The sequence below is a fragment of the Anser brachyrhynchus genome, assembly GCF_964034855.1.
Source record: "Anser brachyrhynchus genome assembly, chromosome: 17".
Lineage (NCBI taxonomy): Eukaryota > Metazoa > Chordata > Aves > Anseriformes > Anatidae > Anser > Anser brachyrhynchus.
The window spans coordinates 4,073,427-4,097,198 of NC_137710.1; the positions used below are offsets into that span (position 1 = coordinate 4,073,427).

General features: G+C 54.2%; 1 protein-coding gene across 6 annotated transcripts in view; it reads right to left on the bottom strand.

Annotated features, from left to right (window-relative positions):
* NCOR2 (nuclear receptor corepressor 2) overlaps window positions 1–23,772 on the bottom strand; it is a 234,201-nt gene that overhangs the window by 189,264 nt on the left and 21,165 nt on the right. The gene's annotated exons all lie outside the window — the stretch shown is intronic.

Consider the following 23,772-nt stretch of genomic DNA (forward strand, 5'->3'; position numbering starts at 1 on the left):
TCTGAGGCATCACGTGCACGCGCCTGCAAAGACGCAGGACCTTCAAAGCAGGCTTCGGGGGCCACAGGAAAGAGAAGAAAATGAGGTCAGGGCCAGCAGCTCTGGAGAAACCCCGCTGCCCTTCCCCAGGCCAGCCTTCCTTCTCCGGGCAGGGAACATCCCCACAACAACCCCAGACACTCGGATGTGCGATCCAAAATGGGGAATAACAAGTCGCAACTACAAAGCCCCACTTAAACTTTAAAATGGCATCGCACTACACACGCTCTTCCAGCTTAGCCCCTTAATTAAAGAGGCTATTCTTTACAGCGCTGGAGCCGCTCCAACTCCCATTGTTAAATTTAAAATAAAATCCTGCAACCCCACAGCATCTGTAAGACATTAGAACATTCAATACTGACTTCTTTATTCAGCTTTAAGACATCATTTAATGATTTTTCCTCTCAAACCCCAAATCTAAGGATTTAAGGGAAATAACCAACAGCACCTTTTACAGGATGGTTTGTTTTGTGTTTTTTTTTTAAACGAACCTTCTGCCATAATATCCGTGACCCTTACCAATTCAAAACTAATTGAAAACACTTGATCACGTACAGCTTCTAGACAGGCCGCAAGACCAGAACCCGTCCAGCTCCGGGGGTCAGGACAAAGCAGGCCCCGTAGCATGGAAGCCAGCTCCAAACACGATCCATTCGTGCTTCGGGACAAAACATGAAGCAAGCAGATTCGACCACAGAAAACCACCATGAGCACAAGAGAAATGCATCAGAAAGACCATTCTGGCCATTGCTAATAACGCTGTGCAACCACAAGCCAGAACCTTGTTATTATAACCAGCAGAGCACTGCAAGGTCGGCCTTTATTTCCCCTGCTCCCTCCAGAGAGGAGCCGCACGCAGGCGTGTACAGCCACTGCTCAGGTGGTGTCTGAGCTCTGGGAAACAGACGTACAGCTACAGCAAGGGGTCTGGACACGACGCCTTTCCCGATGGGACGTGGAGAACACCCTGGGCTGAATGCCAGGCCTCTGCAAGTCAGCGGGGCCTCCGCGCACTGCACGGGGAGCAGGACTTCAAGCCTGGTGGCCGGCACTACCACCTCCGAGGACGTGCTGGCAGGCCGCGGGGCTGCTGACGAGCCCCCGCGCTTCCACGAAGCCCGTACAGCTCTAACAGCACTGCCGGTATCCCTCCTGTCAGCACCTCCACAGCCCCTGAGACGTTTTGGGGCGACGGGTGGAAGTGCAGGAGACCTCAGGACTAACATTCAAGTGCAGTTCAGGAAGGAGAAGGATGCCTGTGGCCTCCTCCCCAACACAAAGTCATGCAGGAAGGTGACCTGGGCGAAAGGGGCAGCTCCACAGGGCGCAGGGCTCCAGCTGGGTGTCCCCAGAGCACCCTGGCCCCGCCACGAGCCTGCCTGCCGCCCTGGGGACCGTTCCCATCCAGCCTACACGCCAGCGAGCTGCAGTCGCTTCCGTCACTGTCCCGGCGATAGCATCCCATCGGCGCTGTGCTCGCGGCCACTCCTGCCTCCTCGCTCACCGCCGCCCCGCTGAAAACACGAGAAGGGCAGCGAGGTTTGCAGAAAATCCCGGCGAGTTATCTCGAGCAGTTCCCACAGCTAATTAAACCGTTCAGTCATGCATGCTTTAAAGTTCATAAAATTTAAAAAAAAAAAAAAAAGTCACAAAAACAAATACAAAAGCCTGACAATTAGTGGAAGCAGCTTTGTTTGATCAACTCTCCCCGTCCTGCCAAGCAGCTGTGGCCACAGCACCAAACCGCTCGGGCAAGCCAGCCCCGCGCTGACCGTGCCACCGAGCTCCTGCCCCCAGCCCAGAGGCACAGCCACACGGCCAGGGCTAACCCTCCTCTGGCTCCGCAAGCCAAAGCCTTCAAAAGCACCCAGCCAGCCCCAGGCGAGATGCACACCGGGCATGCCTGCCCCTGCAAGTGGAGCCTGCAGGGGAAAAAAAGCTTCGCGTGGGCCAAGCGCGTCGTCAGGAACCCGCTCTGACGTCAGGAAATGCTGCTCGCACAGGCAGACCGGGGAAACACGTGGCACGTACATCGGGACCGAAGGATGCTGGAAGAGGAACACAAAGAAGGGAGGAGATGGAAAAAGACGACTCATTCAGGCATCGATGCAAAAGCTGGCATTCCCAGGCAGCCTTCCTCTAACTGGATCAAGAGACTCGGCGGCAGAACGCAGCCCGTGCACTCAGTGAGCCCACGTCAGCCAAGCAGAACCGAGCTCACACACGGCCCGAACTGGCGCATGGCAAAGAGCCACGGAAGGAGAAAATCCACACGCGTAGGAAGGCAGCTTAAAAGGAAAAGGGGAAAAAAAATAAAAAAAAAAGAGGGGAGCAGGGGAAGCGTTTCATCATGCTTTTTAGAGCAACAAATTAGAAGGGAAGAAAAACAACATCAAGAACACGATCCAAAGCTGTGCTACAACAATAAGTCTTCGCAATTGTTTCAGGGAGCTCTGGATTGTACCCTTGCCAAAGGCACTGCCCAGGCTATTCAAAAAACTAAAAAAGCGTGAAGAACTATTCCCCCCCCCCAGGCGCACCGCTACGGTACGCGGGACCCCGCGCATCTTCCTAAGACGTGGGACAGGGGTAGGGAAAATATAAGAGGCCACTTGAACAAACCCCATCTAACAGTTCTGCAAGCAAAGCGAGATCACGGAGAAGATATTCAATAGCTGGTTACAAAACATATCAAATCCCAGAACAACCCAAAAAAAAACAACTAGCTCAGGCTGGATGTGGAAACAGGAGGCAAGCGAGATCAGAGGAAGTACGAAAATCCCTCTTGTGCAAGCCATAAAGCTAGGTACAGATTTGAGGACCCACGTCCAGCCACCGACCAGCAGCAGCGGCTTCACACGGGTTTGGAAACGAGGCTGAAATCCATAAAAATTTTCCAACTTCTCTCTTAATGCAGGAAATGGTAAGCCCTGAGCCTACCAACCATCATGCCGGTCCTCTTTCAGGGGATTCATCATCCCCTTATTTGGGGCCTGAAATGGAAATATCAAAGAAAAAAAAAAGACAGAAAAGCAACCCGAGGACAGGGCTGAAGCCCGGCCACGCAATTCCGATGCCTCCGAAGCGCACGGCTGCTTTCTGTTTATGTTCAGCCACAGCTTCCCCTCCACACCCCCCTCCTTCCCCTTACACACTGATATGCCATTTCAGATCTCCTATCTGCTGCCTCTGCCCACTGCATCCTCAGGGTTTAAAATAAGAACGCTAGGACAAATGCTGGGTAAACCCAGTCGCTATGAATACTGCAGAAGCAGCGCGGCCGAGGGATATTGCAGCCTAGTCATATGCTTCGATATTTTGTCCCCAAGAGCTCGGCCAATCCATTTAGCAATAGAGCAGGATTCTAATAATAGATACAAGGATACACAGGAGATAAATGTACACAAGCCAAAAATAAACTCCAGCCTTGCTATAATTTCAATGCAGGAGCTAAACTGGGAAATGATAAATGAACACAGTTTCCACAGTTGAGTCAAGAGGAAAATTTAACTCCCACCCTCCCAAGAGCAAACACGTTGCACGCTGGGTGGGAAACTTTCCGAAAGCTGAAGGGTTGGATGAGCATTACTTTTTAAATACGTTTCTCATTATTTCAAACGACACCAGAAAACGCTTTACAGTGTTCCAGTGAAACTAGAAGCAGATATTAAGCAACTGTGCATGTTCTCGAACAGCGAGCTGCCTGCAGTTGCGGGGCTAACATCCAGCTCGAAAGCTGCCTTCGGCTCCCCGAGAGCGGTGTAGCTGCGCCGAAGCTCATTTCGATCTCAGTAAACGATCTCAAATTAAAGCTTTAACACGCTCGTACACAGCTCTAAAACTCCTACATACGTTTTCCCTTTATGAGTTTTAGCCCGTCTCCAGTCTACGCGCTAACCGTGCTCCCCCCGCAGCCCCTGCCCTGGCTTCAGAAAGCCAGCCCTGGCGTTTCACGGGATTAACCGTTTCCACACACAAGTCACCCGAGGGCTAACTCTGCCCTTCCCGCAGGAATACCCGGAGGAGCCTCAGGGATTTCACAACCCTAAGCCACGTGACGCCACCCATTACACACAGCCACCTACTGCGTGACCGAGCCGAGGCGCGCGCACCGCGGGCCAGAGGGGAGCTGCGATCGCCTGGCCTGCCCCCACTGAGATGGCTCGAGCCCAGGGCTTCACCCAGCTGCTCTCGGATGTATGCCAGGCTCTGGGCTCCCCAGCAGCCTCTGTGCCCCTCCGAGCCCACCCCAAAGGGGCTCCAGACCCACAGCACCCATCGGCTGCAGCGACCTGCCCGGGGTCCGCAAGGCGCCCTAAGAAGCGGCACAGCCACACCAAGGTGCCTGCAAGCACTGCCGCCTTGACAAGCTCTGCTTTTAACCCGCAGCTCCCAGGATGGTACCAGGTCAGCCTTCTTCTGTCCCCGAGCACCTGAAGGGGACCCCAAGCAGCCCTGATATTTCTCCCATCTGATTCTCTCAAGCTCTCACAAGTCAACAGGCACAGGGTCGTTATCCAAGAGTGATGCAAAATGGGCCAGAGCAGATCTTGAACCACATTCAAGCCCTTCCTCCGCTGCATGACTGCTTGATCCTCTCCTCCCTTAAAAAACAGCCCTGTCTGTGGCTTTAGAGCCCATTAAAGGGCACATCTGGGGGCTAACGACCACATGAGCATCCTTCTTTGGGCAGCTTTTGGGTCGGAAGAAAGTCATTAGCAGATCATTACCAGATTGATGAAGGTGTAAGAAACTGCTCAGAAGCCCTGTCCAAACACTAACACGAGGACAGGTAGGATGGTCCCAGAGGTCTCATCCAGGTTCAGAGCTCATTCCGTGCTGCAGAACTGGACCATTACCTCTGCTCACCCAATTAAAAAGGAGCAAACAGCCACGCTCAGGATGGAAGAGACCCTTTGCATCAAACCGGGGACATCTGGCACGCTTTGCTGAAGGTCTCCGATCATGCACACAAGGTATAATGCTATCTAGTAATCTCAGGAAACATCCATGGGTTTTTCAGCCTCCTCTAGAAATTGAGATTCAACAGGAAACCACAAATACACCAGGCAATTAATTTTTCTTTACCAAATGTTTTCAGTCATGTCGCAATTTTAACAGTAAGCAAACTCTTTGGGTTCCTTCCAGTTCTTGTGCAACGATGTTCCTCATTTTTCATTTTATTTTTTTTTTAAATAATCTGGCTGAGATTTTCGAAAAGAATTTAAAACAAGTTAGGAAGCCGGTTCGAACGGAGCACACTCTCTCCACTAAATATTTACCCCCCAAGAGGTTTTTATGTCACACAGCGGAGGTTTTCTACAAAGAAAACAAATAAAGACTTTTCCCAGCTAAAAATACCAAGAATAGCCTAAGAAACAAGAGCAGAAAAACATATCTACCGACACAGGCAACACCAAGCTCTCTGAGCCACATAAATAAAAGTCTCATTCAAACATTCCCCCCTTCCCTCCCAGCACCATTCCAGGAGAACAAAGAAACATTAAGTCTTACTTTCCTGGTGCACATTTGATCAGACCTTCTGTTAACACAATATGACAACAGCAATGAAGGGAAGAATATCACAGCTAAACAACCGTCTACCATTCCCCTTCCTTCTGCTGAGTCCTTGCTGACGCAGGGATGGAGCAGCTGCTGTCTGTTTTTAAACAGCTCCATATTTCATAAGAAGCTGCTGATTTCTGAAAGGACAGAAAACCCAGCCAATGGCTTACAAAATAAGAACCAAATGAAAGCAATTCAGGACACAGTATTTAAACATCATGTCCATTTGCTCAGCTTCCTTCCAAGACACCACCACAGCTGAAATCCCTGAGACGACTTCATCCTCTACCTTAGCCCAACCGCCTCCATTACCCCATCAGCACAACTTCTAAGTGTTCATTTAAAAAGAGCAGAGGACTCTGGAAAACCTATCCCATGGCTCTAGAGAAGAAAATCTTGAAATATGGGAGAAAAACCAATGCCTCCAGCTCAACACAATCATAGGAACTACGACAGCACCAAGTTAACATTACCCTTCCCAAGTCCTGCCTTCTGCTGCCTAGGGGCACTGTATTAACATTAAATTGTCGCTTGGGATGGAAAGATTCTCCTTGCAGGACCCAGCCACATGTCTTGAACATCTGAACACTCACCAGCAAAAGATACAGATATAGATATTTATTTTTAATCAGGGATGTATCAGATCTCTGGAAAGACTCATCACTACTGAAATTCCATACTTGGCTCTTAAAAATCTGCATGATAGGATACAGGTCACTGAGTATTAGGATCTCAAAAGAAAGGATGTTAAGCCTTTTCTGTTCTGACTCTACAGCTCTCACTTTGGCTGTTAAAAATAATGTGTTACACCAGGCAAGTCCTTCCTGAGAGGCTCCAGATGCCTGCTGTCTCCTTCCCAGTTAATAGCTGTAGTAACAATACCGCTTTTTAGACTGTTTGTATCATGTTGATTAGCTTGGATAAAGACTTGGAAAAGGAGGAGGGAAAAGAGAACATGCAGTGGGAGGAGGACTTAAAAAAAAAAAAAAGTCTTTCATCTGCTCTAATAATTAGCAGGTCATGCTGAAAATGATCAGCATCCCTTTAAAGCAACTGTGCATGAAATGTGCAGAGCCCTGCTCAGGTCACTGCACCCGTGCAAGTCACTTAGCTGTATCAGTCACCAAGACCTCGTGGCTTGCTGAAGTCCCCTGGCTTCCTGCGGGCTCCGGCCGACATCCTTCTGATCCCTTATCCCCTCTCTGGCAGAGGCAGGGTAGCAAGGCTTGCCAGTCTTGCCACAAGGGAGGCAAGCACAAAGGTGCTGAGGCAAATCAAAGGCTAATTATAGGTTTGCAAAGGCCCTTCAGATCCTCTGATAAAGAAGCACAGGGCAATGCCTTGCAAAGCATTTGCCATCCCTGGAGAAAATTAACTGAGTGCAAGAGCCTCGTGTTCTTTGCCTGTAGGTCCCTTTTCCCAAGGAGACAATCAGCAAAGAGGCAGACTCTGCCCAAACATGACAAGATCTCTTATTATTCATCGCTGTAGCTGCAGTCCCAGACGTCTCTGCAATGCCCACGTTGATTCACCCAAACAGCCTTCCCCTCCCTGAGGTGCTCTGCCAGCTGTGGATCCCCAAGTCCAGACAAGCTTGTATGCTACCCTGAAGACCCTGCCTAGGACTTCGTACACAAGCCCTAGCCCAAAACTAACAGCAGTGAAGAAAAAAAGCAAATTAACAAGCCAGTAACAGCTCCGTGGTCATTTGGGCTCCCTCTCCTCCCCACATCTACCCTCGCCTTTGCCAAAGCTGGCACTCTTCCTGGAGGGGCAGAACCAGCTCAGCTGGAGCACAGGTCCTTTAACAGAACCGTCCTCCTCCAAAGAGGTGAGGAGATGGTTATGATGACGATAATTCTTTCTCTCATGTACTCACATCCTTCTATTAAGGACACATTACCTCAAAGGTCAGTAATTGCAAGCCATAGACAGCTCTGGCCTTGACAGCCCATCTTCGAAATGCACTAAGTGCCTGACCACGGGACTGTGCCCAGGATAGCAAGAGACTGCTGCTAATGTGCTGTCTGGCAAGAGGAGAATTTCCTCTGGCAGCTGTGATGGCTGTGTCTTCTCAAGTGTCTTTAATTTCAGCGGCTTTCCTCCCCTTCAAAATAGTCCTCCTGCCTCAGCTTAATGCTTATTCCGAGACAGGCTGACACGCACCTTTAAAGTGCTGCTTGAAAGAAGCCTGGAAACGTGGAAATTAAGAGATTACTTTCAAATAAAACGACGGGTTAAGTCATCTTGTCCGGCCATGTCCCCGAGCCTCACCGCAGGCACTGCTGTCGAGCCCTCTCCCAGCTGCTTTACAAAACCAGGAGCAACTCCCCAGGTATGCGGAGGGACAGGAAGGACGGGGACAGCCAGCGTGGCACAGAAACCAAGGAAAAAGCACCGGGATGGCCTGACTCTTCCCTAGTCACCTCTAAAAATGCTGCCTGAATCCTGACAGCCACCAGGGCCTGTCTGGGAGAGCAGCAGGAGCAAAGCAGAAACCCTTGGCAGGAAGGGAAAACACAGCTTTAAGCAGCGGAGGCTGAAATCACCCAAACTCCCTCTGGTAAAGCAGAACACCGCCGCTGCAATGCTCACAAGGCAATCGGGAAGGAGCCGAACCAAACTGAAGCATAAAATACTTCAGTTTTACTCTGTGGTACCTGCGCGTGTTCATCTGAGAGAGGTGAAACTTCTCCGAGGGCAGAGCGGAGTACGGCAATGAGAAACCGACAGCAATGATCAGAAAGGCATCGTCCATACATAATTTTGAATTTAATGCAATTAGGCACCCTGCTAACTTCATTACTCGTTTAACCGGACCGCTCGCTCGATTTGTGTTACCGCGGTTCCAGCCGCCGGCCCTGGGCCCGCCTCAGCGGCCGCACGCCAACAGGCCGCAACTGGGAAGCGGCCCGGTGCAGGCGGGAGCCCTGGCCACACGCTCACCTCTCCCGGGACGGAGGCATTTCCCAGCTCCTGTGTCTTGGGTTTTATGCCCTTGTTGGTCTACCTGAAGGCAAAGAAGCCCAGAGAAGCTCAGAAGGAAAAAAAAAAAAGCACAAGAAAGTGACAAAACACACAGTAGATTTATCATTGTTAACGCCAGTCAAAGCAGCAGCCTCCTGTGCAGTTGCCAGGAGCTTCTTTTTCACCTAAAAATACCCAGGAATATTACCCTAAAGGTCTGAGAGGTTATTTATCAGAGCACTTCGCTCATCATCCAAGATTACGCTTACAAAACTACCTTCTCCAGTGCACAATGCACCTGCTCAGGACAGAAACCAAACAAGGCCTCACACAAGCAACTGCTCTTCAGACCCCGATGGGCCGGGAGGTCGGCAGCCCGAAGGGGGGCTTCCACCCCGAGTCAGCCCCAGGAGCAGGGGACGTGGCCCCCTGAAGCAGCCGCCTGCTGCCCACCCGGCGGCGTTTGTCCTGTCGACCCTAGGAGCCTCCTCGGAGGACCGGAGTCAGGAGCCTCGGTTCCCCTCCGATCAGAAGGGAAGGAGCACCATAGCTGAGAAACGGACAGGAGGAAACAAGCAGATCCCTGAAAGGGCCTGCAGTAGGCAGTGAGACACCTCAGGCTTCCACTGCAAGGTCTGTCACAGCAAATTCGTACTTACAGAGAGGCATCACCGACAGGAGAAAGGGTGAAACGCTACAGACAGTAGCTTGAAATTAGCATGATCCTCTTTGGATTTTTTTAATTCCTTCTCCAGTTCAACATTTCTCTTGAAATCAACCTGCTGTGAGTACCCCGAGCACCCACAAAACTCAAGAGGAGAAGCTGGGCGGCAGCACACGGCCAGGAACACCCCGTGCACGCCGCCAGCACGGAGGTGGACTGCTCGCCACCAGGCGCGCGAGCTGCAGGCATGCCCTGGGAAGAACGTCATTGCCTCCGTGTCCTGGAGACAGTGTTGTGATACCCATTTTTCACACTCCAAATTAACTCCAGGCCCAAAAACAATTTAAGAGCTTAGGAGTTCAGCACAATTTGCTCCAAACACCATGCAGGGCTTTTGTTTGAAGTGTCAGACGTTTAGAGGAGCAGCCTTATGGAGAGACCATTCCCCACTTGTGGGCTGGGATCTGCTGCGTTAACAGGGAAGATACAGACCCACAGATAGCATCTCTTATTGTGATGTTACTTGTAAACAAAGGGCTGCAATCATTACCACATGGACTGACAATCGTCATGAAGCCAACACGTAGCCAGCAGCAGCAATGACTGCACTCCCTGCAGGCTTCCAAGGCGCACCAGCACCAGAAGTGTTTTCCAGTTAGCTCTAGTAAAACCAAAACTCTGCGCAGCTCACAGCCCCTTGCTGGTTTTGTGTTCAAGGTGCTCGAAGTTAAACCTCGTGCCAAGAAAATCTGGTTTTCCTTTTCATTCGTGTGCAGCCTCCCCCAAACGTAACACGAACCACTTGCCTGTTCCCTGTGGATGAAAGCCACGGGAGGATTTGCACAACGTTAGGAGAAATGTCAGCGCTCAAGTTCCCTGCGACCGGGAAGGAGGTGCCACCTCGCAGCAGAGCCACCTCTGCTGCCCTTGGGATAGCAGCAGAGGCTGATCCCTGCATCACAAGCGGGGCCAGGATTTGCTATCTGGCCGGGGAAGGGGCTGAAGTGGCAGGGCCAGGGTTATTCCATCCACCCCGAGGTGAAGAGATCACGCAGACTCCATAGAAGCAGAGGATCTTGGCAACTGCCGCTTCCTACGGCAAATGGTTCTCAGGGGCCTCGTCCAAGCTCCTCCAGCAGGAAGAGGGGAACTTCTAGCACCTAATTGCTGACATTTAAGAAGGCGAAGCTCCAACCATCAAGTTGACACCGCAGCAGGGAATGAAGCTAACAGGTATACGGTTGCACGCTCCCCAGGGTGTGGATTTCAAGTTACAGTTTGAAAGGAAGAGAGGAAACTAACCTAGGAAAGCAAGCAACTTTATCTGGGATGTATTTATCCCCACATACATGTGGCCGTGCCATAATGTAAACACCTGTGCGGGTTACACAGCGCTCCACCAGCAGCGTCCAAAGCGTGTTCACATCTGGAACCCTTTATGTTTTAAATACCACTGCTACCTTCCCCCTGGTGCCAAAATGCACTGAGGAAGCAGCACGTGCACAGGGGACGAGAGGGCTCAGGGAACGTCTGGCACGGCACTGAGATGCTTCAGCTCTCGGCCTGATGAACGCAGCCCATGTGAGGGGCAGGCATCCGCCCGCGCGCGCTGCGGGCAGCAAGCGCTGGAGATGCTGCGGTTCGCGAGCGGGTCACACCAGGTGAAAATTACTGCTCTCCTGCGGTTTGCAACAAAAAGCAAATTCACGTCTCTCCTAAGTAAATCCGATGTTTGTTATTTCCGGTTCTCTGCTTGCTATACAGAGCTCCAGAGCCGTGCAGCATCATTTCCTGGCCAGCTCGTGTTGTCCTCGTACAAATCTAGACCGGCTTTTGGATTTTCCTGTGTCTTGAGAGTTGCAATTAATTTCAGACAGCCCCCAAAGCACGCAGCAGCCCACAGCACAAAGCAGCAGAAAGCAGCATGCGAGTCCTCCCCTCCCCAGCGCTGCCCCTGCTAGGCTGCCTGGCAAGGTCCCTTCCAAGCAGCAGCTCCGTAACGCGTCTCGCTAGCTGCTCAGACAGCATTACAGCACAAGGGCACACAGCTCCCTAATGCTGATGTTTCCATCTGCTCAGGAACTGCTTTTATTTAACAACAAAATAACACCAAGCGTGCCGTGCTGCAGCGCTGACCCTGCGCACAGACACTGGGTGCCTCCTTCCTTTTAGGCACCCCAGAGGGTTTCAAAGCGCCCTGGGGACACGCAGATAAACAAACCTGCAAAGGAGATGAGCGTTAAGAGGCCCATCAGCAGCTCTCTAAGAGACGTTTGGCTCAAGCCAGAGCGCTGTACAAAACCCCTTTGCCTTCACTCATCTGGGCTGACCTTCGTGGCCTGCTCAGCTCCCACAGCCGGCCCCTTGTCTTCTCCTGAGCCGCCGAGGCAGAGGCTGGTGTGACCCCAGCCACCCTTTCGCCTCTTTGCTTTCAATGCCCAGCCTTCAGAGACCTGACCCAAAGTCCACAGGGTTAAGGGACAGGCACACGCTGACGTCAGCCAGGTCCCTGGATCAGGCCACCGCAGCGTTTGCCTTGTTCTTGGAAGCAGGGCTGCTGGAAGCCAAGAAACAAAGTTAAGACTGAGCAGGGGGTTCGAACACAGGGCTCACGGTCTTGGTCTTCCCCAGGAGCGGCCCCTCTTCTGCACGCACGCCTGGCAGGGCTCAGGCAACCGAGAACAGACTTGGGAAGGTTTTTTCTATACCATCTGCACCAGCTTTCTCCACACCAAGCAGCCAACAAGGCCAAGCTCTGAGACCCAACCCTAGAGCTGAGACACCGGGTTCTGGGGAGACCTCCACACAAAATACCGACAAGAAAGGGTAAATGTGCTCTTCTGACAGCATTTCACCCCAAAGTGCTGGGTGCAGGAACATCCCCGGACCCCCAAAACTTCCCCAACTCGGGTACGTAGAGGTTCAGGGGTTACACCCAGCACCGTCCACCTGTAGCAGCCGGCACGACCTCGTCTGAACGCGGCACATACCAGCGGGACTGACGAGTCCCAAACATTTGCCTGGTAAGGCCAAGAGGTTCGCGGAGCAGCTGTGTTATTTACTTTCCGAGTTTAATTCTATCTAAGGAAATTTTTGGGCTGCATTCCAGAGACATTTACCTCCTGTACCAGTCTACCCTACCACAGACACACCAATCCCCTGGCAGAAAGAAAATAAATTATATAATTACCAACCCAGCTCTTTGATAGAAGCTCCCCGAAGATCCTCGCTGCCACGGGAGACAGGAGCTCCGAGACAAGTATTCCTCTTCTCCCATGCCAGGACACCTGTTTATTTGGATGCCAAATACCAGTGGCTCCAAAAATACAAGACGTACGAACCACCCGTCTCCCCCCGCTCCTTTTGAAGATGATGGATGTGTGCTGCGGAGAGCAGAGCAGCAGCAGACGGAGAGGCCTTTTTAACACCCCCACGGCCCGCTAGCAAGACAAGCAAATCAGTCACCAACAAAGAGCAAGTCCTAATTAGACCTGAAATACGAATGGATCATAGAGAACAATATTTGTGAGTATTTGTGTATTAAAGCCACTTTTCTGCGGCAATGAAAGCCAGAAGAGCCTAAGGCAGTCACAGACAGGAGGTGCAAGCTCAGGGAAAGAGCTCGTGCTTAAGGGGAAAGAAAAACAAGCAAACCACCCTCCTCCCCTGCAAATAAAATGCGCCTTTTGATGCAGGATACATCCCAGGGGCTGCAGACACTCAGCACCGCGTAACCTGCCCCGGGCTGCCGGTATGGAAGCGGTGACGGTTGGCTGGACGTTAGCACGGCTTAACGGGGCTTCCCGGTGTATTGCTGCCCATGCTGCACGGCCTTCCCCCAAAGCAGGCAGCGCAGCCAGCACCAGGCAGTGCTCAAATAACCCACGGGCAACTCGGAAAGAACATTAGGATGTAGCCACTGAACGTCTGCGAGTCCGCACAGCACGAAGGCGAACACCGATACAGACAGAAGATGGTCCGGGCAGCCTTCAAGAAGCCCTGTGCCTACCTGCGACGGCCCCAGAGAGAACAGAGCGCGGTTATTTTAGGGCCGGCTTCCCCGTCTCCTACCAGCAGCTCCTAGAACAGAGCCTGAGGAACACAGCCGGGCTGCCAGGTCCCAGAACCGAACAGCACGGTGCCCACAGCATCACCCGAGCGAGCTCCCGGCGAGGGCTGGGGCCAGCAGAGCGGGGCGGGAGGCAGCCCTGCGGAGAGCGGCGCATACCTCACCCTTGGGAAAGCAGCAGGAATGTGGCACAAAGGTAACTGCTACAGCCCGGGGCCGCCAGATGAAAGCGGGATCAATACTCCACTATGCTGTTTAACCCGTTTATTAGGGGGAGGGGGCAGATAACCCGGCAGTCGCGTTGCCAGAGGGTACACTTTCACCCCGATCTGAGTCAGCCAGACGCGAGTTCCTGCCCAGCAACACCATCGCAGCCAAATGATTTCAGCCTCACAGCTCGCCTAACCGCAGCGCACAAAGCCAGTAACCCAGCAGTCAATAATGGAATAAACTCGAGGTCAGTGACCGGGGGAAAACACACCGTTCCCAATTATTCCCATATCGACACGCACAGGAAACGCGGGCCCGCGTCTTTATTTATTTATTTTAACAAGCCTATCTGCTCAGAAGCGGGGCCGAGCCAGCTGCTAAAATTACAAGGTTAGGTTTTCAAAGGCTGTGGGGAACCCGCGCGGTGCCAGCGCACGCTTCGATCCCTACGGCAGGCCACTTGCGAGCGGAGCTGGGCCGGTGACCGGCCACCACGCTGCCCGCGGGTTAGGGGGCACCTGAGCGTGCAGCAGGGCCCTGCCGAGCTGCCTCGGGAAGCCTGGCCTCGAGCCAGGAGGGAGAACACAAACTCCCTCCGAACAGCCCGCCAGAAGCCCAGCCAGGCGCATTTGTACAGCTCCATTTCCTCTCCAGGCCGCTTTTCCCCGGGAAAACGCTGCAACGACAATTTGCACCTCGAGATTAAAAATCTCGGCGGCTCTCTAGCAACTGAAAACATTCAGAAAATATTTTTCCCCTTTTCCCTTCCTGCATACAGGGAACATTTTTTCCACCAGACGTGAGCAAAGGGAGGACGCGATGACACCAGCCACCACAGGCCCCACGCGGAGAGCTTCTCAACCGAGTTCGTGTGCTTCCGTGCTCCAGCACAACGAAGCAACATTGCTCCAGACAGGAAAACAAAGCAACGGGCACAAGGCAGGACTATTCGGACAAGCAGCAGACACTAAATGAGGCCAGCCTCTCTGCCCCATGTGGTAAAGCCAAACCAGTTGCCCTACGGGGCTTCCAGCCTTTAGGATCGACACTGGGTACCGTTGGCACAGGGTACCATCAGATGCTTGCACCCACCAGCAACTAGAGCTGAAATTTAACACACTTAGCTGGATCCCGATGCCAGCTGGGTCTGTGTGCAGAGCTGGCTGCCCTCTGACAACCTCCCCAGGGCGCTGCTTGGCCGCTTGTGATGCCCGGTGTGTGTGGATGCCACGGGCAGGGACAGGAGCGTGGCACCAGAGCCCCACGGCCGCAGCAGAGCAAGCACGACGCGGAGATTAAAGACTTCTCCAGGAGAGCACCGAGTAAATATATCATGCTGCTCCCCAAATTCATTTTTCTCCAAAGTACCCGCTTGCCAGAGGGAAAAGCCTTCGGGGCTGAATTTAGTGCTCAATAAAAAGCCCAGATTAAGAGCTGCAGAGGCCGCTTCCTCCGTTCCTCTCCCGGCAGCAGTGACACAGAGATGCAGCAGGGCAGCCTCTGCGTGCTGCTGAGGGGAAGCTGCCGACACAAAGGGCTGGCACGGAGCACAGCCTGGTGCCCCGGCTACGCCTTGGCACCCCCAGCACCGCCGCTGAGCATCCCACCGCCGTTCCCAGCAGCGGGAGAGGCACCTGCCCGCGTGGAGCTGGCCTCCTGCCACCCCGCACGGCCGGGCAGCCCCCGGGGCCGCAACGCTGCAGGGATGGGGCAGAGCCCGTGGGACAAAACCGAGGGCCTTTATGCAGCACGTGACGTCTCACTGCTCGGGGAAATAACCGGCAGGTAAGCACCGCCCAGCTAGCAATTCGCTCACAGGCAAAACCTCTCAACATTTTTCCCCGGCTCCCCAGTAACAAAGCCCTAAAACAGACCCAACAAACCTCCGTGGAGCCCGGCTGGGCTCGCTTTCACTACAAGCAAATCAATAGCTTTCCTCTATCTTGCTCGGCTCGGGGGGGAGGAGAAGGGGCCATTTCTTCTTTCCCAGCCAAGACATCTGCACAAGGCATCTAATGTGCCGTGAGCCAGGACCCCTAACGGGGAGAGCTGAAAGGAGCTGAAAGAGCCCTTTGGCACAGCGCAGCCGCCTCCTGCCCTCCTCGCCGCTGCCACTGCCAGAGCCTCGCATGGGGAACGTTTTCGACACCAAACGCCCCCCCCCCCCCCGACCACCAGCAGCCCGGTGCTGGTTCGTGGGTGCTGCTGGTTACCGGGTGAGGTGGGAGGAAGGGGGAACCGCTCCCAAATGCTGTAGGTAGGACACAAGGCTCCCGCTCTGCCCAGGCAGCTTCCGACAGAGCTGCTTGTCCTGCGGGTCATGAAGCAGAAAAAAGGAGGTTTGGAGGCCCTGAGGAGGAGGCGGATAGGAAGGAAAGCCAGGCCTGGCATTCAGGAGTCCCCACTTCGGGGGGAGATGGCTTCACAAGTCCAGTCACCGGCCAGACAGAGGAACCAGGGGTTTAGGCTTCATGCAACCCGCGTTACAGCAGAGCTGTGTCAGTTAGATCAGGCTCTGCCTTGTTACCCGTCGTGTTTACAGTACACGTGAAGGGTTTCTAAAGAGCAGATGCCTTTCAAGTTTAATAACTCTACCATTTAGAATCGCACAGTGAAAACCCCGCACATGGAAAGAAACGCATGCAAAATAGAAGTCTTTTTGTTGGTTTCAACTTTTCTTTAAACAAGCCACCAAGAATACCAAAAATATTTGGTTTTGAAGAATGGCAGGCGAAGAGGACGTCTAGAAGATTGAAAGCACAGAGAAGGAAAAAACAAACACGAGGCGACCCTCAGACATGTCCTTGTGGGACAGCTTCCGAAAGCCACATGAATAAGTAACGCAGGCTTCCCTCGGAACAGCAGCAGCAGAAGCATCAATGGACTGCGTCACCAGGGCTCGATCTCTGCTGCAGATCAAATGCCATACGAGCAGGAAGCAGCTGACACTCAGCTCAGCCCAATTACACACGGTGCCCTTTCCATTAAGGGGCTCCTCTGCTGCAAGCAAACTCACGTCGGCAGCCGTCTTGAAGGAGAAAGGCCAAGCTGGCGTTTGTGCCGGCCGCCAGCCAGCCAGAGCTAGCAGGTCCCTGGATGCCCACCCTCTCTGTGAGGACGCTGAGCAGCACGAGCACAGAATGGAAAGCCACAAAATACCCGACGGCTCATCTTGGCTCTGGTACCATCTTCCTGCGTCAACTGGAACGCGTCGCTTCAGGTCTCCAAGCCTCAATTTCCCCACCTACGAACAAACAGCGAGCAAAACTTCACCGCTGCAAGAGCCAAATGGAAAACACCTGTAAGAAAGACTTCCCAAGCGTAGCGTGTGCTCTTTGTACTCGTTATTATCAGGGCTTGGACTGTGAATTGTTCAGGGCACGAACTATCTGCGCCGGGGGCTGAAAACAGGGCAGCGTGCTGTTAGCACTCAGTGCTCGGCATTATCCGCACACCCGTCTCGTCACCCCAGTCGCTTACACCACGACTAGCTGTTTTACATTTACTCTCACATAACCACATGAGTGTGGCATTTAGAGCGCTGCATTATCACTACAGAGAAATTACTGTAGGGGACAAATTAATTACGTATGCAAAGCAGGCTAAGAATAGGCAGCGACATACTGTACCGCCGCGACGTTAAACAAAGCCTCCAAGAGAACTTCCCTCGCGCGGAGGATTACAGATCCTACCCATAAAAGGCTCAAGTGTCCCTGCTTTATCTTCATTCCGTTTAAAAGGAAACAGACTTCCCTGAAAACCCGATATAAACACGCCTTTACAGAGCGAATGCAAACAGATTAATGCACGCATCAGCAGCAGGCTGGAGGGGAGGCGCACACACATTCCTCCCGCTGCCTACACGCTCTGAGATGCTTCTCGTTAAATTACAGAACATCATTAGCTAATGAAAAATTCGGGTCCGTCGTCACACAACCCTCCTGCCTTGCAGGTCCCCATGGTTTACAAACCCCCCCCAAAGTATTTTCAAGGCATGGCAAGAGGCAGGATGCTCCTTCCCCCCTCCGGAGCATGCACACGAGCGCGCCACGGCCCCAGCTCAGCGCTCGGCCGGCAGCTTCTGAGTCCCAGGGGGAGCGAAGACCTCCAGGTCTCAGTAGCCCGTTAAGTGTCTGTGCAGGCAGAAACCCTCATAAATTGTTGGGTTTTTAAGTGCGCAGCACCGGCTGAGGGCTTTAACAAGCATCTACCAAAACGCTGCCTTGTCAAGTTCGGGAGCGTCAGCATTAAATCCTGGAAGCAGCCAAGACAGAAATGGCTCCAGAGGCAGACGAACGTGTCTCAGCATTTTTCCCCTGCCTCACCCTCTCCGTTAGCCAGTGCGTGTTTGCTTTTGCTTCTAAACTTCACTCCGCTGCGCAAACCATCTGCTCCAGGAGGTATTTGCTCGGCCCACAAGTTTTCTGCTTTTTTCCGCAGGGCCTGCAAGGCAGGCGTTCCCAGCCTGGAGGCCCCGGCTATGAAAAATGACCTCGGCCCCGGCCTCCTCGGCAGGCCTGGCAGCCGGCACGGCAACACCGCCCTTACAGACCCGGTCACCTGCGGAGGCCGTCCTACCGCGGTCGTCTCCCCCAGCACCCGGCTCCTGCTGCCTTTGTCAGCTTCCCCCTTCAGAGAAAAATGCCGGGATTCAGCCTGGACCTCGGGTGGGAAGTTCTGCCCGGTAAGACAGGCAAACGGGGCCCGGAACGGAGCAGGCGGGCTCCGCAGCAAGGCAAAAAGCCAAGTGATCCGAGCACGGTGGTGACAGAGGGGTGAGGAACGCCACCCCAAACGAGAGCCCTTCGCACCTCCGGTGTGCCGAGCTGCACCACCACGGCGCGGGGCAGAGCTGTGGGTGCGTACGGCCTCTGCCCATGGCCAAAAATAAAATCAGCAGGTGCATCCCCGGGTGTCAGATACAGCTGCTCCTGCGCACTGTTAGCTGAGGACCAGCGCAGGCATCGGGGATGCTGTGGAGGACCGGGGGCATCAGAGCCCACAGAGACCCTGGCCTCCTCCCCCAGGGCCGGAGACACCCAAAGCACCGCGTCTTTGAAGGCACGCTCTGAAAGCACAAACAGCTGGGAAGCCGCAGCACAGTTCTCAAAGCTTTCCTGACAGCCAAAGAGACTCTGCCCCGGGTCATGCTTTGTAGGGAGGCCAGCTCTGAAACCTGGCCCGTTTCAAGTCAGCTTTTATATAACCATCTTTATCCTGCGTGAGAGGTTTACACCACACCCATCACCACGTTCCCTGGGCTTGTGCGCTCAACCTCTTCAAACGCAGTCATTTTCCCTTTTCCCAAGGCCTCTTACACCCACGCCTTCCAACTGCTTGCTGCAGCTACGAAGAGCCACGTCGTACCTAATGCGCTGACCAGCTTCTGCTTGGACCAGCACCAAGCCCCGTCAGCCCTCGGCAGGCCCTGGATGCAACTCGAATACAGCGAGGAGCGCTCCAGTTCAAAGCCCAAGGGACACAAACAGGATCTCCAGTTGAGCAGGATTTGGTGGATGGAGGTTATTAGCGCATTACAAATAGAACAGAAATTCAGGAAGCAGTTATCTCCAGAAAAGAAAGATTCATTTCCTTATGATGCTTGCAAATCACACTGCTAACTTCAGATCGGAAGAGCTTGCGCTCGGTAGAATGAAATTAAGCATGTTGGATCACACAGGACACCTGAGTGGATAATAGCAGAAAATTAATGGAAGCATATGTGCCTCAGGCAGAGGACTGGAAGACCAGCAAGAGAGCTGCGCACAACTAAACTTCATCATGATAAATGAGGCCCACTGAACACACCGCAAATGCAGAAATACAGTGATTAGACGTACACCGGAGGTTCAACGTCTTAAACATTAATTTGTATTCTCCAAGAGCATCTCTCCCGGCCAACATAAGCAGATGTAGAGTCTCCTTCCAGAGACAAAAGGATGGGGGGGCGAGGAGGGGAACCAACAGTAACAAGCTTTTGGAAAACACTTGCCTCGCACAAGGAATTTATCCCTGGATCACCTCCAAACAAAGCCTTCCAGAGCAGCAAACGAAATGGCACCGCAGAGATGAAGTAAGCGGCCCCTCAGCCCCTCTGCTGACGATCAGGAGCCCGGCACTTTCGCAGGCTGGTGACGTTCGAGAGCTCACTTTCCCCACATGGCCGAAATCACGGGGCAGCTCTTCCCACCGCCGCACCGGAGCGGGGATGACGATGGAAAGGACAGGGCACTACCAGGACACGGGCTGCAGCCACCGTGCAGCCGGCGTTGAAGGAAACCCGCGCCCTCGCAGCACCTACCTGGCTGTTCCCACCACCCTCCCGTGCCGTCTCCTCTCCTCCACCAGAGCACCGAGTACTTCGCTCGCACATTTCCAGCAATCTGTTGTTTTCACCGATGCAGACTCACTCCCTCCGCGCAAAACTAAATCCCGGAGTCTCCCTCTGACTTGCCTTCACAAGAATGCTAATTAGGTCTTTACTATCCTCGGGCTTTCTGAAAGAAAACAGGCATCTGCCATGTGCACTCCCACTCCAGCTATGTTTTCCCACTCCAAATCAACAAAACAAGTGTGTTACTCGGTCAGTGACACGCAGAGGACGCAGCCGGCGTGAAAGAAGGCGCGCTGGGAACCTGGGAGAGGAGCTGCACCACCCGCCGCGCTTCGTGCTCCCGAGCTCCACGAGGAGCTGGCCACCCGCAGGAGGAGGACACGCACTTCGCGGGGGCCTGCAACAACCGTCCCGCCACCCGCTGGGTCCTCGCTGGGTTTCCCCCAAGGACCAGGCTGCTGCCATGCCCCTGCGCCCACACGGGCTCTCCAGCACACGTCCGACCCTCCCCGAGCCACCCTGGTATTTTTAGCACAAGGGGCACAGCGTAAAGCAATCTGCTTCCATCGACCGGTCCCACCGACGACATCCCCCCAGAACTGCCCTCCTGCAGCCACCGACACCGCAGTTTTATGGCCGGGGCACCAGCCGGTTTCTCCACGCCTCCCTCATACCCAAAAGGGGGGCACTTTCCAGGAGCAGGCTGCCCCCTTCCACGCAAAGGGATGGGAGGCAGGAGGATAAGATGTCCCCCGGCGCCCCCGCAGGTAAGCAGCCCCGCTGCTGCTTCTCAGCCTTCCGATGCACAAGGTGCCTCGCGGTCCTCCCCTGCCCACCCCCAAAGGGCCGCAAGCCCTCCCCGGCTTCTCTGCGTTGTACTTGGAAAGCAGACAGCCGAAACGCAAGGGAACGTGCTCAAACAAAAACATGGCACGAGTGGCTTGGGGGGAAGTGTTTCAGGGCCGGAGAGGTCCTCTAAATGCAGGATAGAGCCCGGGCCGTGCAGCTGCCGAGCCAGCTCTCTCATTCCAGGGGCAAGACTACTTCCCGGCATGAGAGGTCCTCTCAGCTCCCTAACGCCAGCTGCACGAACAGGACTTTTATGGATGACACACAAATATCCTCGAAATTTCAGAGCTACTCAGCGAGTGCACGTGCCAGTGGCCTGAGTTGGACAGTTCAGAGACCACAGCAAGAGCAAAGCTTTCTCCCAGGAAGCCTGTTGCACCTGGGCTGTCCCGCTGCCCACAAGGCATCCTCGCTTGGGAAGTTTCAAGCCCAAGCAAACTTCGCTGCTTCAGCTCCCGGACCCCCTTCCACCGCTGCCTTCCTCAGAGCGCTGCGCGGGGCCGCTTTGTCCACGCAGCGTGCCTTCGAGCGCGGGCACAAAAGGACGCGAGATGAGCGTGTAATCAATAGGCCTCACCCTCGCTGCTCTCCCGCTGCCATTTCTCAAAGGGAACTTTTCCTTCCTCCCCCCCCCAGCCCCGCGCCGTCTCCTTTTGGCAGCCAAGCCGACAGCTGCGACCACGCTAAGCCGGATCTGGCAGGCTGCTCGGCCGAGCCGTGCCTGGGGACAATGACTCGCCAGAGCCAGGACATCTCCACGGGCTCCTCTCGCTGCTGCGTGCGAGCAGGGCTTTCCGCTGCAGCTGCGCCGCTGCCCCCCCTCTCCGCGCCGCTCTCCCACCCTAACCCCAGCGGATGCGACGCAGAAGCCCAAGCGCGAAATGCTGCCTGCTGTACGCAGCGGGGCAGGCCCCAGGAACACCGCCACGTGGGCTCACTTCTGAGGGTCGCACGGAGACGCCCAGCTCGAACGCACGGAGGGATCCATCCTGCATCCTGCACAGCATCCCAGGCACCGAGCGGGCCCAGGGCACGGCTCCGCAGTTATCCCCAGGGAACGTCTCGGCCAAGGCAGTCCCAATCCAGCAGCGTGTCAGTGAGCGGCTGGTCCTTGCTCCATGGTTTGCAGCGCTGCTTCCAGCCCTGCCGCGGTCCTTCGAGGCTGCCAGGGAGGCTCGGGGCGCGCTGGAGACGCGTCCGTCCCTGCAGGGAGGCGCAGAGGGGCTGAGCCGCCCGGGGGCTGCGCGGTCCCAGCCTCCCCGCTGCAACTCCTCCGGGGACTGACGTGAGGAGCGCAGTGGAAGAGATAAAAGCTCTATTTCTCAAATGCGCCACTGTAGCTGTGAGACATCAAGAACAATCTGTACTGTGTTTTCAGGAAATCCTCTCTCTCTTTTCCATATTCATGCTGTTCCAAAAAACTCCTACATGACATCCCCTCTAGAGCAGCACAAGCTATTACAGAACTCGGGAAACGCAGACAAAACCCTGAAGACGCTCTCGCAGCACATTCGACGAGGCCGATGGTTTATCCCCCGACTGATCTCCGCCACTTGTCTTCAGCAGCTCCCGAGGACGAATAAAGACCTCCTGGGACTTCTTCCCGAGCGCAGTCTCCACTGCCTTTCCCTGGGATCGCGCTCTCGGGACTGAAACTCAAGGGTCAGAGCACGGAAACACACACAAGAGAAAGACAAGTGGTCACCATCAGCCGCATTTCCGTGCCTGATGCCCCGCTAGCAGCGAGCGCAACCCACAGCCACTGGGTCATCACACAGAAGCCTGGCAGGGACGTGCAAGAGCTGAAGAAGATCAATACCAGCCGGGTTTTTGGCAGCTCAGCTCCCCCCTCACCTTCCCGGTGTCACCGAGGATGTCTCGCTCGCTGCCTGGCAGCCACCAGGAACAGATGGGAGCACGCAGGCGAGGCCGCGGTCCTGCTGGGGATGCCTCACGGCTGGGACACACGCGGGTAACCGCGGCCTGCCCCGAGCCTTCCGCCAGCCCCCCCGAGGCGGCAGGTGAAATCGGTACGCCTGAGACACATAAAGGCTAAATATAATTCGGCTCAACGTGCACCTGTCCTCCAGACAAAGCCCGCTGCTGGACGTCAGGCTGTGCCTCTCGGTGTACAAAGACGGGTCTAAATCTGCCTGTAATGGAGCTTTTCAGGCTGACTGAGCAGTAATGTTCACAAGCTGCTCCCCTCCAGGGAATACTGTATCTTCCTCACTGCATTACCCCAATCAGAAAGATCAGTGAACAGCTCAAAGGCATCGGTGGAAGAGGCACCGCTGCTGCAATTCCATTTAGAATGTATCAGAATATTTTATTCCTCCCTTTGAAAGCGACAGATTGGGTATTTCCGCGTCTCTTTGAAGTCTGGCAGAACAATTCACACCGGTGGACCGAACAGCCCTTGCTCCTCACTCCTTCTGCCGTGCCAGGTACTGCAGATCGGAGAAAAGTCTCTTTGAAAGCCCCCCAGAGCCACCCGAGGCAAAGCTACCTCTGTAATCAAAGCCTGGACGCCCGGCCAACAGGTACTGATTTCTCTTCATCACAGCAAGCTTTATTTCCATCACAGCGTCTTTATTTTCAGAAAGCCTCCTGGAAAATGAAGCGTGGTACACCTCCATTCCAAAAAAATCTTTCCTTGGCAAGTGCTTGGTTCCCCCTTTCTGGCAGACGCTGAAATTAAATACAGCCTCCCTGTTTATTTCCTTCTCGCTGCGGACATGCACGTCCTTGCTGAGCTCTGGAAGTAATTTGTTAGCTAGGAAAAATAAAGATTTCTTGCTCCTGCATAAACCACGGCTGGTGACAAGAGGGGAAAGGGACCGGGCTGGAACATTTCTCGCGTTTTATTGAGGTGTCTCTCAGGGTGTAGCAGAGCAGACAAAAAGAACAAACCCGACCAACAGACCCAAACAGCCAGATCTCAGAAGGGTGCTGGGGAGATCAGCACCTTCTTCCAGCACCCAGGACCAAGTCCCACACAGCCCAAGCCCCTGCTGGCCCCCCGGACCAAGAGGGGCAGACGGAGGGGCTGGGCTGTTCCCAGCACGGCTGCCT